This window comes from Trichechus manatus, unplaced genomic scaffold (assembly GCF_000243295.1).
Source record: "Trichechus manatus latirostris isolate Lorelei unplaced genomic scaffold, TriManLat1.0 scaffold00227, whole genome shotgun sequence".
Taxonomy (NCBI): domain Eukaryota; kingdom Metazoa; phylum Chordata; class Mammalia; order Sirenia; family Trichechidae; genus Trichechus; species Trichechus manatus.
Genome location: NW_004444163.1, coordinates 3305043 through 3323546, shown reverse-complemented (window position 1 = coordinate 3323546; position 18504 = coordinate 3305043). Strand labels below are relative to the sequence as shown.

The 18504-nt window shown below is 41.6% G+C and overlaps 1 long non-coding RNA gene across 1 annotated transcript in view; it reads right to left on the bottom strand.

Annotated features, from left to right (window-relative positions):
* Positions 1 to 441: 441 nt before the first annotated feature.
* Positions 442 to 18504, bottom strand: part of LOC111822895 (uncharacterized) — a 27078-nt gene continuing 9015 nt past the window's right edge. The window contains exons 2-3 of the long non-coding RNA XR_002825984.1: positions 3350 to 3417; positions 442 to 2825 (exon numbers count right to left, since the gene is read on the bottom strand). This is a non-coding gene — a long non-coding RNA (uncharacterized LOC111822895). The remainder of the gene's footprint in view (positions 2826 to 3349; positions 3418 to 18504) is intronic.

Genomic DNA, 18504 nt, shown 5'->3' with positions numbered 1-18504 from the left:
CCCCAGACCATTTCTTGCTAACTACTTGTTTCTCCACTAAAGTTGCTGGTGAGGGTAAAGGTGAGAGGTTGGATAGCAGCAGTCTGAGAAATAAAATATTCAAGAAAACTTGCTTAAAATAGCTTTTGATCCTAAGCCAACCTGATGCTTAAAAATCAGAAATTAAAACAAATGGGCATATGCTCAGAAAGGCTTTTTGACTCCAAGAAAAAATTCAGGATGAAATTAGAAGGACTTTTAGGAGATTCTTTTCTATTTAAGCTTGGACGGAAATTCAAAGTTAGTTTGAAAAGTGATTGAGATTTGTTAAAAGGAAAGGAGAAAGGAATCAAATAATACTGGTGCAAATGGTTAAGCGCTTGGCTATTAATCGAAAGCTTGGCAGTTCAAATCCACCCAGAAGCACCTTGGAAGAAAGTCCTGGCGATCTGCTTCTGAAAGGCCACAGCCATTGAAAACTCTATGGAGCACAGTTCTAGTCTGACACACATGGGATGCTATGGGTCAGAAAAAGCTAGGCTTTTTTAATTTACACTTACAAAGCTTTTAACTATGTTCCAAGTACTGCTCTAAGCAGTTTAAAAATATTAATGTACTGTATTTAACTCTCTTAACAAGCCTATGAGATAATTTACATTAAAACATATCATCATTTTAATAATATTTTACTGATAATGATAACTGACATTTTCCCAGGGCTCACTGTACTCGTATTTTATGTACGTTATCTCATTTAACCTTCACAACCATAACAAGAAGGTACACTTATTATCACAATTTTAGGGATGAGAAAATCAAGACTTAGAGAGGTTAAGTAACTGTCCAAAGGCAGCACACTTAATAAGTGGTAGATTTGAGTCTCCATCTGTCTAACTTTAAAGTGTGTGCTCTGAGTTACCATACTATAGCCTATCAATATTTGGTTAATATCTTACTGTTTTAGTACAATTTTAGTTTCATATTCTCATATAATTGAGTGAAAAAGCAAGCATATGTAACACCTATATATATTTAACAAGGTTATAACCCAGGTGAAGGCTTGATGGTTCAGTGGTAGAATTCTCACCTTCCATGCAAGAGATCCAAGTTTGATTCTTGGCCAATGCAGCTCATGCGCAGGCACCACTCATCCTTCAGTGGAGGCTTGTGTATTGCTATAATGCTGAGGAGATTTCAGCCGAGCTTCCAGACTAAGACAGACTAGGAAGAAAGACCTGGCAATCTACTTTGGAAAATCAGTCAATGAAAACCCTATGGATCGTAGTGATCTGATCTGCAACGGACCATGGGAGTGGCGTAGGACTTGTTCTCTTGTGAATGTGGTGCCATGATTTGGGGGCTGACTCAACGGCAGCTAACAACGAGAACAACATAACCCAGGTACTACCATTCATCTTAAGACAGCTTATTCAAATTGCAGGTGTAGTACACAGTAGTATATAGTTCAAAATTAAGAGCTTTTGAGCATTCTGTTTGCAATCCAAACTAATAAAGTAAAAGGATAAAATCACAGGCAGTGGACAAACTTGCTTTGGGGACAGTTATTCTGATCTTAATTTCAAAGCCTTCAGTTTGGCAGATGTTGACCGAATATTAGGTTGTGACAGTAAACACATGGCACAGGCAAACCAGATATTTACAAGGGATAATGCAACATCCTAGGCAAATAACAGTGCGGGAAACTCATGCCACCCCTAGGCTTGAAGGGACAAAGGGAAGGAGCAGTTGCTGGAACCCAGAGCGGGCATCTGTGTGGAAGAGGGATGCCGGATTGTAGCCTGGGACTTCAGCAGAGGGACATGGCTAACCTGGAAGGTCCAGGGGAAATAAACACCCTGACCTCACTTTTTTACCATACTATGATGTCCTGCCAGTGCCTCCAGTGGGCAAAAGCCAACTGGAAGCCAGAGTGTCAGAGACCCTCTTGATGTAGACCATACAGGCCAGCTTCCTGGAGCACAGAGGGGGTGAAATAGGATGGAAAATGTCTTAAAGGCAGATGGAAGTTATCCAGGAAATTGACAAACCCAGATCAATGCACGTGCTTTGGTAAAACGGCTGTCTGAACCTGCCAAACTGAGAACCAGCTTCTGGATCTGGGGAATCTCTACTAAGTGTGTATACCTGTACCAGCCTAAGTACTTGTCAGTGTCTTAGTCTATTTTAATCCTCTCAATCTCTCTCCCCATCACCTAAATTCAAATAGTCCTCTGACCCAAATGTGGATCAGCCCACAGCTTTTGTCCCCTTCATGCCAGCACAAAGGCTGAAGTACAGAGCACTGAGGGGCCCTTGAGACTCAGACAACGGCACAGTGTTCACACCTGACTCTGACCTCAGGGGTGGTGCTGCTTGTTGTTCTGGCCAGAGACTTCCTCTTCTCAGGAAATATCACAACCCCATCTGCTCAACAGACACCTGTCCTGACGTAAGCCTGAAAGGTTACAGCTTGAGCAAAGGCCAGAAAACCCAGTTCCTTTTTCTAGGCTCCTGCAAAGTGAAAGCGGATGTTGCATAGACAATGAGAAGGGATGCTGGAACAGGTGTGTTTGTTCAGGCTCTCAGGTACGGGGCAGGAAAGTGTCAACATGTTAACTGAGTTCATAATTTTCTTCTTTATTCTTGCTTGGACACCACTTGAGGCAGGTGTTAGGCACAAGTGGCCCATCCTTTTTTCTCTTCTTGCCTGTGATCTGGTACAGCTCACCTTGACCCAGATGCTTCACTGTAATGATTTGCTCAGCTCTGCCTTCCTTAGATAATACTCTGTTCACTGCTTCTTTCCCTCTGCTCTGGTCTCTATCCCTGAGTCTCATTTCTTGCATCTGGTTGAAGAAAAATGAGAAGAGATTAAATTAAAACAAACAAACAAAAAAGATTGATCAATTTACTACTGCTAATGTAATGACTTGCTTCAGTGGCAGAATTCTTGCCTTCCATGCAGAAGACCTGAGTTCTATTCCCGGCTGATGACTTCATGTGCAGCCACAACTCATCTGTCACTGGAGGCTTGATGCCGATCAGGATTCAGCAGAACTCCCAGACTAAGATGGATTAGGAAGAAAGGCCCGGCTATCTACTTCCTAAAATCAGCCATTGAAAACTCTCTGGATCACAACAGTCTGATTCACAACTGGTCATGGTGATGGCACAGAACCGAGCAGTGTTTCGTCCTGTTGTATATGGGGTGGCCATGAGTCAGGCTGATTTAACAGCTGCTAACAACTTGGTGGCATAGGGCTCAATGTCTATTCTAGGGTTCTGCAGAGTTATTTCAGAAGCTGCCTTGGTGGGAGGAGAGGAGCAAGAAGAAGGACAAGAAAGTAGGGCTTTGGACCCCCCTACTCACCTTTGCAACACAGCCTGAAGATATGCCTTTATCTGTTTTGTATTTTGAGGTGCCATATAAGATTCTAACTGGAAAATAAAACAACAAACAAGTTGTGCTGCTTAAAATAAAAGCAAAACACCCCGAGAGTATGGCCCCCAGACACCCTTTTAGCTCAGTGGTGAAGTTATCTCCGAGGTTCACCGTTCAGCCTGGGAGTGGACAGCCCTGTAAAACCAAATGGGACTCATGAGGTACAGTAGTCCAGTGACAAGGGCCAGAAGGCAGAAGGGGACAAGGAAGCTGGTGATAAGGAACCCAAGGTTGAGTAAGGATATTGTTGATGTGTTGTGAGATTGTTAACCATTGTCATAGGGCAACATGTGTAGTAACTGTTAAATGAGAAACTATTTTGTTCTATAAGCCTTCATCTTAAGTGAGAATAACAGCACAATTGGAAGAGCGTAGTCAATGTCACTGAACCGTGCAGGTAGAAATTTTTGAAATGGTGTATCTTTGGCTATGTGTATTTTCGCCAAAAAAAAAAGGTTGAGAAGTTAGAGGGTTGACATGTTGTGGGGTTGTTAACCAATGTCATAAAACAATATGTGTACTACTGTTTCATGAGAAACTATTTGTTCTGTAAGCCTTCACCTGAAGTACAATTAAAAAAAAAAATAAAAATAAAAGCGAAATAGAACAAAACAAAACAATCCCAAGAACATTTGTAAACCACTGGCTAAAAGGGCTAGTCATCCCAGGATATTTCTTTTTGACAGGGATTAGCAATGTCTTTATCATAAGCCAACTGAGAAATGATGAAGCACAGTGGTTAAGAGCATAGGCTCTGGTGCTCAACTACCCAGGTTCAAATCCAAGCTCTGCCATCCGCTAGCTCTTGGGCAAAGTGTTTTAATGTCTCTATGCCTCAGATTTCCCACCTCTAAAATGGATAATAACAGCACCTACATATAGGGATGTGTTGTTGTTAAGCACCACCGAGTTGACTTTCAACTCATAGCAAGTCCATGTGACACAGTAGAACTGCCCCATAGGGTTTTCTAGATTATAATATTTACAGGAACAGATCACCTGGTCTTTCTCCTGTGGAACTGCTGGGTGGGTTTGAACTGCTGACCTTTCGGTTAGCAGCCGGGCACTTAACCGTTGTGCCACTAGGACTCCTTAAGGATTACATGCAGTGCTGGCTGGAGCTGACTGTGCGCAACTCTTCACAACTCTGCATTCAAGGATATAAACGTTGGTAGCTTGGAATTGGCCACGAGTATTTCACCACTGGATTGTGTGGATCATAACAAATTATGGAAACAATTGCAAAAAATAGGAATTCCAGAACATTTAATTGTGCTCGTGAGGAACATCTTCATAGACCAAGAGGTAGCGGTTCGAATAGAACAAGGGGATACTGCGTGATTTAAAATCAGGAAAGGTGTGTGTCATGGTTGTATCCTTTTGTCATACTTATTCAATCTATATGCTGAGCAAATAATCCGAGAAGCTGGATTATATGAAAAAGAACGTGACATCAGGATTGCAGGAAAACTCATTAATAACCTGCAATATGCAGATGACACAACATTGCTTGCTGAAAGTGAAGAGGACTTGAAGCACTTACTGATGAAGATCAAAGACCACAGCCTTCAGTGTAGATTACACCTCAACATAAAGAAAACAAAAATCCTCATCAACATCACGATAAACAGAGAAAATATTGAAATTGTCAAGGACTTCGTTTTACTTGGATGCACAATCAACACCCATAGAAGCCACAGTCAAAAACTCAAACAACAATTGCATTGGGCAAATGTGCTGCAAAAGGCCTCTTTAAAGTGCTAAAAAGCAAAGATATCACTTTGAAGACTAAGGTGCACCTGACCCAAACCATGGTGATTTCAATTGCCTCATATGCAGGCGAAAGCTGGACAATGAATAAGTAAGACAGGAGAAGAATTGATGCCTTTGAATTATGGAGTTGGTGAAGAATATTGAATATACCATGGACTGCCAGAAGAATGAACAAATCTGTCCTGGAAGAAGTACAGCCAGAATGCTCCTTAGAAGCAAGGATGGCGAGCCTTCATCTTACACACTTTGGACACGTTATCAGGAGGGACCAGTCCCTGTAGAAGGACATCATACTTGGTAAAGTAGAGGGTCAGCAAAAGAGAAGAAGACCCTCAACAAAATAGACTGACACTGTGGCTGCAACAATGGGCTCAAACATAGAAACGATTGTGAGGACGGTGCAGGACCGGGCAGTGTTTTGTTCAGTTGTACATAGGGTCGCTATGAGTCAGAACTGACTGACAGCACCTAACAACAACATTTCACCATTGACATAGAACAAATGCTGCAAATCAGGGTGTCTTTCGTTCCCCAGAGAGCTTGTTGGTAAACATCTACCAGCACACTACTGCTTAGAACAGTGTGTAGCACATGGTAAGTGCTCAGTAAAGTTCAGCTTTCTTATTGGTTATTGTTATTTTCTTCCGCGTGTTGTTCCTCCTCCTGCACTAATAGAAACACCAAAGCACCTTGATGCTCCTCCTGTGTGCTTGAGTCCATTGTTGCAGCCACTGTGTATTTTAAGTGCCTTCCAATCTAGGGGGCTCGTCTTCCAGAACTATATTGGACAATACTCCATTGTGATCCATAAGGTGGCTAATTTTTGGAAGTAGATCGCCAGGACTTTCTTCCTATTCTGTCTTAGTCTGGAAGCTCTGCTGAAACCTGTTCACCATGGGTGACCCTGCTGGTATTTGAAATACTGGTGTCATACCTTCCAGCATCACAGTAACTTGCAAGCCACCACAGTACAACAAACTGACAGATGGGTGGTGGCCTTCGATGTTATGATTACACTTATTTGTATTCTTCTAAATTTTGGAGGGCGGGCATGACTTTACGTATAATAAAAGTAAGTTCTCAAAAGAGACTAATATGGAACATAAAAAAAAACAGCTCCTTATACCAACACGGAACTTTTGTAGGACAGTGTTAACATGTGGCTCCTAAGGCAGTAACACTGGCCGCCCTGAACGAGCAATGGGATGGCTAAGAATCAAACCCAAGGAATCCAGATAATCATTCACTCATTCAACAAATATGATTTGTCTACTGTGTGTCAGACACTGTGCTAGACCAGGAAAATAAGTGACCATGTTCAGGGCCAAGTTCACAAGAAGAGAAATGAAAAATGGAGATGGTCTTTGGAGACAGCCTCCAGATCCCTTAAAAGCTTCAGTGGCATCTTTCAGGGAGCTGTTTATGTAGGAATTGCGCTGGGAGCTTTTCCATTAGTCTTTATTCTATACATAGCCCTCCAAACTTCTGTCTAAGGACAGTGAGGTAGGAGCCATAGATTTTTTTTCTCATTTTCTGAGTGGTCAGCACATAACCAAGAAAGCCCACGTGGCTTTGCCAAGATTGCGAAAGGAATATTGGAGGAGGCATCTTAATTCCCAGTCTAATTGCAATTCTCCTATATCAGCCCATGTCATTATCTCTCTAGGATCATAGCTTTAAAACCTCCCATTCCACAGCTCAGCAGTCTGAGACATCTTGGCTGCAACTTTGAGGACTGAGATCAGGCTCTTGAACAAGAAGGACCCATGTTCTGGGTTCTCACGGCACTGCTTTCGAAATCAAGGATTGTCCAATCATACAGTCACATGCACCAAAAAGGAAAGAAGAAATGAGTTCATAGCAGGTGCTAAATATTTTTGACCTGGTTTCAGTTTGTTTAGACAAAATGGCAAGAAGAGAAGTCTATTGCAAAACTTCAGCATAACATTGCTACAATTTCCTGCTTCTATTTCCCATGTCTACCAGATTTGTTTCTTGCAGTTTTCCTCAGCTAGACCACAGCTTCATGTTACGATATATATATTCTATGGTCTGCTGCAATGGCACCTTAATGAGCATGAATCCGTTGCCCAATCTCTTTAAAGAACATTTGTTTCTTGATCAATGCATGTCCCCTCATTAATCTTTCTTCATCTGGCTCCAGACTACACTTAGATAAAAACCTGAGAAACCTCAGACAAATAGGAGAGGCACCAGAATACTTAAAGTTAATGACTTGTATTGCAGCAATTTCTGCAGCCTCCTGCTTCAACTGAAATTATAAGTATAAATGGAGTCCTAAGCTCATTTGCACCTTGGAAGAAAGTCCTGGCAATCTAATTCTGAAAAACAGCCATTGAAAACCCTATGTAACATGGTTCTACTCTGATACACATAGGGTTGGTATGAGTCAGAACTGACCTCACTGCAACAGGTTTTAATGTTTTGTTTTTTTGGTTTTTTTTTTTTTTTTTTTTAGCTCATCTGCTAATGATGGGGAGCCCTGGTGGCGCAGTGGTTAAGAGCTTGGCTGCCAACCAAAAGGTCAACAGTTGGAATCTATCAGCTGCTCCATGGAAACCCTATGGGGGCAGTTCCACTTTGTCCAATAGGGTCACTATGAGTCAGAACCGACTCAGCGGCAACAGGGTTGGTTTGCTTTTGGTCTAATGACGGAGGACTCGATTAAACACAAAGATGAACATCCTGGCTGAAGATGTTAAGACACTCGAACAGGTTACAGAGAAATGCTGTAACACTTCTTCCCAGAAAACCTATAAATAATGGGAAAGTAGATTTTCAGCTTGGGCTGGCTGAGGTACCTGGAACCAAGAGACAGGTTTCAGTGATTTGGGTAATTTCTTTCCAGGACACAGTGGAGCCTGGTGATTGAGACCATGGACTTTGGAGTCAAACAGACCTGGAAATGAGACTCATTTCTATCACTTTACAACTGTGAAATTTTGGGCACACTACTTATCCTCTCTTCAGTGGGTTATAATGAGGTTTAAATATGATTAATGGATATAAAGTATTTACCATAGAATTGGGCACCATAGAAAATGCTCAGTAAATATTAGTTTATTAGTACTCTGCATTTAGCCTCGAGTTTTATTCGTTCTTCTTTTACCTTTATGCCCATGGTACCCCCACAGACTCATTCTCATGTAACCACTGAGATTTATTCTTTTATATCCAGCCCCAAGTCTGCAAGTTTGTAACTCTACCTCAGTTTGGACAATCTCAACTGGTTTTCTTATCTGTCAGCTGGTATTGCAGCTCCCCACCTAACTTTAAGTAATGTGGTTTCTGCAGAAAATTGTCCTCAGGTCATAGTCTATCATTGGGTCCATCTCATAGAACCTGATGAAGATGCTGCTGCTGATGGATTGCCTGTTTCTCTTCATTCTACAAGCCTGAAATCATATATTTGTAAACTCGAATCTTGAAGGAACCTTGGCATCCTTTAGCCTGGAAAAACTGCTAATCTACAGGTAAACCCAGTTTGGGCCTAGGGAAGTCCTACTGTTGCAGCTGACAACAGTGTAGAGTCTTCAGGGAGGGGCAGAAGTTGATGAGGAGCAGGGTTGGGGAGGATATTTAACACAGGAAATGTACAAACATCTCAAGTTCTAGGAAATAGGAACATTAAGTGGCTAAAGTCTTGGATGTCAGGAGGGAAGTAGTTAGGAATAAGGCTAGATAGAGGAAGAATTTCAGAAAAGAAAAAGAAATAAAAAAATTTTTAAATTGTTTTTAAGTTTTTGGTAACATAAACTTCTTTCTCTATTCTGAGTTCTCTAAAATAGAGGGTGAAGGCTGGTATTGCCTTTTCTGAAATACCTCATGTATATGAAGGTATTAAAATCTGAGTTTATTTTTTTAAAACTACTTAATCTGAACTCTCCATAATATCTCTGAAAAGCATTCTATCTTGAATACTTCCAATACCCTGTTAAAAAAAAAAAAAACAGAAAAACCAATTGCCATCATTGAGTTGATTTCAACTCATAGCGACCCTATAGGACACAATAGAACTGCCCATAGGATTTCCAAGGAGCGGCTGGTGGACTCGAACTGCTGACCTTTTGGTTAGCAGCCAAGCTCTTACCACTGTGCCACCATACCAGGAAGCATAAATAATAGTAGTAGGCAACTCATCTCATCTCATTCATTAAAAATTCATTTTTAATTGAGGTATAATTCCATACAGGAAAATGCACAGATCTTAAATGTGTATGGTTTGATGACTTTTGACAAATACATCTGTGTATACATTGGCCTAATCAAAATGTAGACAATTGCCCTCACCCAGAAAATTCTCTCATGCTCCTTTTTAGTTAACCCTCCCCCCATCCTCCCAAAGGCAGCAGCTCTACTGAGTTTTAGAATTGATTAGATTAGTTTTGCCTGTTCTTGGACTTCAAATGAATGGAATCATTTCCGTGCATACTCGTTCGTGCCTGGCTTTTTTACTTAAGGTAATATTTTTTATGTTCATCTATGTTGTGTGTATTAATAGTTTGTTCCTTTTTTTTCTGCTAGGCAACATCTCACTGTATGACTATACCTCAATTTGTTTATCCATGCTCCCACTGAGGACATTTTCATTGTTTCCAATGTTTGACTATTAGAAATAAAACCAGAAAAACATTCTTATACAAGACTTTTTGTACACATATGATTCCATTTCTTTTTGAATTCCTGGATCATAAGGCAGGTGAATATTTATAAGAAAATGCCAGTTTTCCAAAGTGGTTGTACAATTTTACACTTTCACCAGCTATGTATAAGAGATCTGTTCGCTCCATAGCCTCTCCAAGATTTGGTGTTGTTAGAATTGTTCGATATTAACCATTCTAGCTGGTATGTAGGGGTATCTCATTGTGGTTTTAGTTTGCATTTTCATAATGATAAGCAACACTGAGCATCTTTTTTATCTGCTTATTGGCCATACATACCTACTGTTTTGTGAAATGTCCAAATCTTTTGCCAATTTAAAAAAACCAAATTGCCTTTGTATTATGTATTTCTAAGGGCTCTTTATATATTCTGGTTGAGTCCTTTGTCAGATATATGTATATATAAATTATTAAAATATGTATACATACATATACATACACACACATGTATATATATTCTCCCAGTCTGTGCCTTGCCTATTTATTTTCTTAACAGTGTCTTTTGATAATCAGAAACTTTAATTTTAATGAAGTACATTGACTCAATTTTTTTCTCTTATGGTTGTGTTTTTGGTATCCTCTTTGCCCACCCCAAAGTTGTGAAGACATTCTCCTATGTTTTCTTCTAGAAAATTTATAAATTAGCTTTTACATTTAGGTCTATGATCTACCTCAAATGAAGTAGGGGTTCAATGATTCCATATAATATACCATATAAATACCATTATACAAGTATTATTTTTTAAAACAACTTTCCTATCCCCACTGAATTTCATTGGCACCTTTGTCAAAAATCATTTGACAATATATGCGTGGGTGCTTTTCTGGACTTTCTATTCTGTTCCCTCTATTTGCCTATTCTTGTGCCAATACCACGTCTTAATTACTGTAGCTTTACAGTAAGTCTTGAAATCATGTAGTACAAATTCTTCAAATACTTTTTTTCTCAAGACTGCTTTGACTATTATAAGTCCTTTACATTTCTATATACATTTTATTATCAGCTCATCAATACATTTCACTTCTGAATAGCTTAATTGTTACAAATTCTTTTTTTAATTTGAACTTATTTCTCCTGGTTCTCCTATACTGTCTTAGCCTGCTCTGTGAAGTCATGTGAGTAAGTCTACTTCCTCTTTCACACAGTAGGCTGTAAGGCACTGTTGAGAGAGCTTACCTTTTGGGGCCAGACACTCAGGATTTGAATCCTAATTGCGGGTCTTCTATGAGAAACTCGATGTCTCTCTGATCTTCAATGCCTTTGTTGGTAAAAATGAAAATAATTCCCACCCTACGGGATTGCTATGAGAATTTGAGAAAGCGCATATAAAGCACTGAGATCAGCTCAGGTCTTGGCACATAATAGGCACTTAAAATTCAAAGGTAACAATTATTATTATAAGTGTTTAAAGACGATGACTGAGCTGTTCCCCCTGCCAAATCTCCTCTGTTCTAGGTTAAAAGTACCTAATTTCTTCAACTTTTTCATAATATGATTTCCAGACGTTATTCCCATGAGTTACATTTGAAGTATTTAAAAACCAGTAAGACAAGGGCACTGGCCCATCAGAATGGACATACACCATTGGGCTGGATCAGCGTCTGGGAGGTTCCTGATGGGCCAGGCATGAATTAATTTTCTTTAGTTACTGGGTCCTGGGGGAAGTCCATGATGTCTGAGGGAGGTTAAGGGACAGTGGAGGGACTAGAACAGTGCCTATTACCAATGGATATGCAAGTATTTCAATGTTTTTAAAACCAGAGCACCAGCACTGAAAGTTGTCTGCTGATTTCTCAGCCCTGCTTTCTCCATCACTACTCTCTGATTGTGGAAGGGATTGCTGGTTGTTTCCCAGTAAGTATTGTTTTCTCTTTCTTCTAATAGGAATAGACCCCCTGGTTTTTAGGTGGGCACATGGATGCTTAGAATAAAACCTATATTTCCCAGCACTCCTTGCAAGTAGGTGTGGTCATGGAATTACATTCTGGCTAATGGGATGTGAGCAAAAGCGATGTGTGCACTTCGGTTTGTGCCCTTTTTCCCTTCTCACTGGCTGGAAGCCATCTTTGGCAATGCAGACCCTGGAATGGCAGAACAAGATAGAAGGAGCCTGAACCCCTGATGGCTTCATGAAGCCTGTACTGTATGAGACACTAGCCTATGTGTGGGAGAAATAAACTGTCATCTTGCTGAAGCTACCATTGTTTTGGGTCTTTGTGGCATGCAGCTGAAGTTTTATCTTAATACACTGATCCTGGAAACTTGTGCTACGCTATCCCTAGCCTCACCGTAGTTTTCCAACAAGACCACTCTATAACCTAGGCCAGTTTGGTGGTGCCTAGGCATTAATTATTTTGATAGATAAGGGTGGCTACCAATATTAGAGCCAAAAAAAACCCCAAACCCATTGCTGTCAAGTCGATTCCGACTCATAGCAACCCTCTAGGACAGAGTAGAACTGCCCGATAGGGTTTCCAAAGCTGTAATCGTTAAGGAAGCAGACTGCCACATCTTTCACCTGTGGAGTGGCTGGTGGGTTCGAACTGCTGACCTTTAGGTTAGCAGCCGAGCACTTAACCACTGCGCCATCAGGGCTCCAAATGTTAGAGCAGCAAGGGTTAATTGCTCCCCTATAACCTTACTGCCAGGTTTTAATGAAAGTAAATCTCACACTAGAGTCTATCATGAATTCAGACATTTATTAAACATGTATTAGGTCATATGAAATCCAGCTCTTTTTTAGGCATTTTGATCATACCTTACTTGCTTTACTAGATGCAGCTCTAACATTCAAGAGGTAGCATTCAGTAAAACTTAAGGTTGGTAACAGGCAACCAGCATACTCAGGCCCAAAGACTCCAGATACAGGATGAGTTAGGGATCAAGATTCAGCTGCTACCCTTGACACCAGAGGTCTTCTATTACTACACCTGTTCATGCAGTGGGAGGATGCAGATACCAAATATTTTAAAACAAGCCATGTATCTTGACTTCTTCTGAATTAACCAATGAGAGCCTATTTCTTACACTTTAAGCTAATTAACAAGCCACTAATGAAAATCTATTTGTAACATTTATTACACTAATGAATAAAAAAATCTCTTGTATTGATTGAGATTAGAATAACCAAAACATTTGTAATAGCTATCTCTGGAGTGGGGCTTTCTGATTAGAATGCTGGCAGACCAGCCCTGAGGTCTAAAGTCCTGATTAGGATAAATGATAGCCCTCAAGCGCTGCGCAAACTAACACAGTAATATCACACCGTCTATGCTGAAACATCTTCAATAAATTACAAGCATCGTAATGCCATATCAAACAGACAACCCAAGGAATGAACATTCCTACCAAAAGAGAATCCATAGCTTTCACAGCTCTCCTGTTCCATTGATGCTGGAAGCTTTCCCTTATTCATAGTTGCTATATTGTCTGTAATTAGCTCTCAAACACCTTAATATAAATAGTGTGATGCACATGTGTATACATGAACTTTAATCCACACTAGGGGCATATCATTAATATTTGAAGTGTCCTCACTCTTAAGTGTGATTAGCATTTGAAGCACCCTGGTCAGGAATCCACACTGCAGAAGTGGCTTCACCAAGAATTTCAAACATCGTTATCTAAATCCGAGTCAGAAGTCATTAACCGGCATGATGGACATTACAAGTATATTTTCATTGGTGAAATGAGTGCTGTGTAAGGAGTGTGGTTGGCTGGAATGGTCTCGTGTCAACAAGAATCCAGCAAACCCAGTAGGCTAACTCCGGAGCAGTGCTTGAGGTATGGAGTTCTTCTGGTCTTCAGTCTCTCCACTTAACTGTGTTACCTGATCAGCCCAGGAGTTTGGTGGATTCCTGACCTCGAAACACTGCTGTATCAGCCTGTGGGCCAGACTTTCCTGCAAGGTGCCTGTGGGAGAGAGAAAGTCCCTGGAGCAGGGTCTCCTTGCCCTGAGCCTCCAGGAACAGGCTCTGTGCCTGCTCCTATGCCTGTTTGCTAATAAATGTGTGTGTGTGCATGTGCGTGCACTTGTGTGCATGTGTATGTGTGCATGTGCGTGCGTGTGTGCGCGTGTGTGTGCATGTGTGTGCACGTGTGCGTGCATGTGTGTGTGCATGTGCGTGTGTGCGTGCGTGTGCATGTGCGTGCATGCGTGTGTGTGCGCGTGTGCATGCATGTGTGCGCGCGTGTGTGCATGTGCGCGCACATGTGTGCATGTGTGTGCATGTGCGTGCGTGTGTGTGCATGTCCGTGTGTGCGTGTGTGTGCATGTGCATGTGTGTGTGCGTGTGTGTGTGTGCGTGTGTGTGCATGTGCGTGCACGTGTGTGCGTGTGTGTGCATGTGCGTGCACGTGTGTGCGTGTGTGTGCATGTGCGTGCACGTGTGTGCATGTGTGTGTGTGCATGTGCGTGCGTGTATGCGTGTGTGCATGCATGCGTGCATGTGTGGCAGACCTGGGTCTCAGACTTCTTTTATAGCAACAAGTGTAAGGACATACACAAACCTGAATACAAATCTGACAATTGCTCAATGGCCAAATTGATGTAGCAACAATATCTGACCTAAACTTTCCTCAATAACAATAGGTTTCATTATTGAACAAGTTTTATGTGCCAGACTTTGACCTAAGCACTTGACATGTATAATCTCATTTAATCCTTTAAACCATCAGAGGTAGCTAATTCATTTTACAGATGAAGAAATGAGGCTCTGAGAAGGTGCCTAAGTTGACCCAGCTGGCCCACGATAGACTGGGATGAAAACCCAGGTGAACGGGTCTCCTGAATTTCATGGCTTTAGTACCCCTCTGGAGTCCCTGGGAGGTGCAAATGGTTAATGTGCTCAGCTGCTAACCGAAAGGTTAGAGGTTTAGTTCACCCAGAGGCACCTAGGAAGAAAGGCCTGGTGATCTATTTCCAAAAACTCAGCCACCAAAAACCCTATGGAGCACAGTACTACTCTGACACATTTGAGGACACCACGAGTCAGAATCGACTCAACAGCAACTGGTTACTTGCAGTACCCCTCTACGCTGGTTTCCTGGTACAGGTTAAGTCCATTTCAAGCTCTTGTTTGGTTTCAGGAGATTAAAGGATCATGACAAGATTTAATCATAAACAAGAGGAAGAGGGACCGTGTAGCCAACTGTGAAGTATTCCATGGCGTCATTGTCACAGAATAACAGCCCTTTAGAATTAAGAATAGTCTTCATTTGCACTTCGTTGAGCTTTTCATTTACATAATGTTAGGATGCAAAGAAAATTCATACACAAAATCCACTGCTAATTTAGCAGAGAAGTTCTTGTTTAAATAACCTCTGAAAGGAAATGGATTTTTCTTTCACCCCACCGAGTTAGGTGATTGGGCATTTTTCTCGCCCTGGCCTTGTGTCAAACCCTAAATGAAAATGTATTTGTGTCTGAGTAGATATGCTGGTATGATCCAAACCCTAATCACTGTTTCAATAATTTATTTGGTGTGGAGGATTTAATATGACTTGTTTAAGGGCTCTGAGAAAATGTATTCCTTTATACAGGCCCTTTTAAAAGCTCTCGCATTTTTTAGTCTGCTGGGAATGATCGTTTTAACAGGTGTTAATTCAGCCGATGACACCATGTAAATTTACAGTGTGATGGATTTAGAGATGGCAGAGAATGAGAGGTTGATCTGTAGTGCCCCGTGGAAGATGAAATACATGATAAACACGTGCCATCTGGTGCTGTAACAGGGGGTGGACAAAAGTGGCAACGCAGAGCATGTGTTGGTCCTGGGGAAACGGCTGGTCAAAGAAGCGTTTCTCAGGAAACCCTGGCTGCACAGCACCCAAAAATTCATCCCGTACCACCATACCAGCTGCCATTGATTTGATACTGACTCATGGCGACCTCATGTGTGTCAGAGTAGAACTGTGCTCCATAGGGTTTTCAGTGGCTGATTTTTCAGATGTAGCTCTCCGGATCTTTTTTCCGAGGTGCCTTTGTGGGAACTCAAAACCACCAATCTTTCAGTTAGTACCCGAGTGTTTTAACGGTTTGCATCACCCAGGGATGCACCACAGTACCTTGTACCACAGTACTGAAATGAATTAGACTAGGTGCTCCATTAAAGTTTCCAGCTCCCCCCACAGCTCTCTAGAGGTTTTCCTCACCCTTTGGAGCCCTGGTAGTGCAGTGGTTAAGAGCTTGGTTGCTAACCAAAAGGTCAGCAATTTGAATCCAACAGCTGCTCCTTGGAAACCCTGTGGGGCAGTTCTACTCTGTCCTATATGGTCTCTATGAGTTGGAACCGACTTGATGGCAATGGGGCTTCCAAAGTGGTCCTCTGTGAGGACCTTAAAAAGTGGTGTTTTAGTTAATGAGTGAAAAATGGATATGGGGGGAGGATTTTCTCTCTATTTTGACTGGTGCAGGAGACTGGAAAGAGGGGCTTGGGGATCATAGGTACCTTTAGAGTGTATCAGGGAGACCAGTTGCCATCAAGTCAATTTCAACACATAGTGACCCCATGGGTATCAGAGTAGAACTGTGCTCCATAGGGTTTTCAGTGGCTGATTTTTCAGAAGTAGATCGCCAGGTCTTTCTTCCGATGCACCTCTAGGTGGACTTGAACCGCCAACCTCAGGGACTCTGTATCAGTGAGAGGTGGGCCAAATAGCTAGCCTGAGTGTCTATCTATGCTTCTTGTCCTGATAGCCCAGAAAGGACCCAGACAAATGTTGAAATACAGCATCACACATTTAAATTTAAATTGTGTCCAAGGGCTGCTTTGGTGGTGGCTCCTGCCACTCTTTCCACACCTCTTCCCAATCATTCCAAACGCAGGAGGGAGAGTCCGATTCTTCCACTTTCACGGAGGAGGAGATAATTTCCCAGTAACCCTCAGCAAACTATGGTCTCACCATCAGAAGCCTTTGCCCTTGTGTCTACATAACAATAACGAACTTTATAGATTTTTCACTTCACGCTTTGTGGGAAAAGTCTAAATATCTTCTTGTTTCAGAAGTTCAGGAAGTCAAGTTTCTAAGAGATCAAAGGCAAGACTTACGGCTTAAGTGATGGAACCAAACTTAAAACCTGTGCTCCCTCACAGGTTTTGAATTACATTTAAATACACCTTTCATTACAATTTATCTTCTAGAAAAGTTTAGAAAACAGGTTTTGACTTGTGAACTCTGTTACAATAACGTAACTCCCTCCTTGGTCCAGTCAGGGCCTGAGGAGAGACTCAGGTGAATGTAGGCCGACATTTTGGCAAGGTGCCTAGGGGGACAGTGTTGGTTTCAGAAGGGTTAAAGCAGGGCCTTGGACAGAGATGTGAAACGGCTGAGGCCTTGAGCAACATCCTCTTCTCCTTTCTGCCCTCTCTGTCACTGGCCCACTGGGACTTGGAACTTTCTTCCCAAGAGAGGTGTCAGATGTGGCAGACACAGTCAGAGAACCTGGTTTGAATCTATATCCCTTAGTAACTGTTTGACTTTGAACAAGTCAAGTAATCTTCCTTCTGAGCCTTGATTCTTGAAATCTGTAAAATGAGGGTGGCAATAATGTCTGCTTTGGCCTACTTCACAGGGCTGCTGTGAAATGAGATACAGATAAGATATTATAATACTATGCAAATATAAATCACTGCTATGCAAAAGTAAGTTACTGTTATTCCCAGAACCTCCACTAATTTATTCAAGAGTGAGAATATAAATTAATTGTCCTATGTTCTGTGTGATTCTGTATTTTAAACCTCATCAATTATTGTGGGCTACGCTTCCACTAAAGGAATTTTTAGCAATAGCAGAAGAGTTATTTTTGGGGGAGACAGGGAGGGTACTTGCATGCTACCTTTACTGCTGAAGCAAATGGTAGTTATTTGGTTAAAGTTATGTGAAAGAGGGAATAAAGTTCATCACCCCAAGCGCTGGAGGGGGTCTCTTTTCTGCTTTACTGACTCAGGGCCTGGGTTGTTACTCAGGAAGGCCAGCTTTGGGAGAAAGAAGAGGTGGGGGCAGATGGTGGTAAGAAAAGATCTGAGATTTAACTACATTGGCCCCTTAACCACTCCCCAACCCTTACCACCAGGGTGGGTGGTGGGGTGCCACCACTCCCTTTTAGATGGTTTAGACTACCTTATATAAATATTATTGAGCATCCTCCACGTGCTGGGATTGTGCTGGGCATGGGGGATATGCACATCAACAAGACAGACCTGGTTTAATGGAAAGCGGAGTTAAGTAAGTACTATTACAAGAGAGTGAGTATCAAAGGCTACTACAGACACTTGGACTTAAAGCAAGGAGGTGGTATGATAACCTAGCCTAAGGGCTAAGGGAGACCTCTCTGAAACCTGAAGGATGTCTAGAAGTTGACCAGGCCAGGGGCTGGGGAGGAGGGTGAGTAGACAGATCTCAGCATGTGGGAAGGCTACCAGGCGACCGAGAACAGAAGGAAGTCAAGTTAGGTTTGGGGATTTATTCCCCCTTTTCTTCATGGATGTCCCTATTGTTATTATTATTTTTTTTTTCTGTGAACTAAACTATTTTATTTATTTTATTGTACTTCAGGTGAAGGCTTACAGAACAAATAGTTTCTCATGAAACAGTAGTACACATATTGTTTTATGACATTGGTTAAC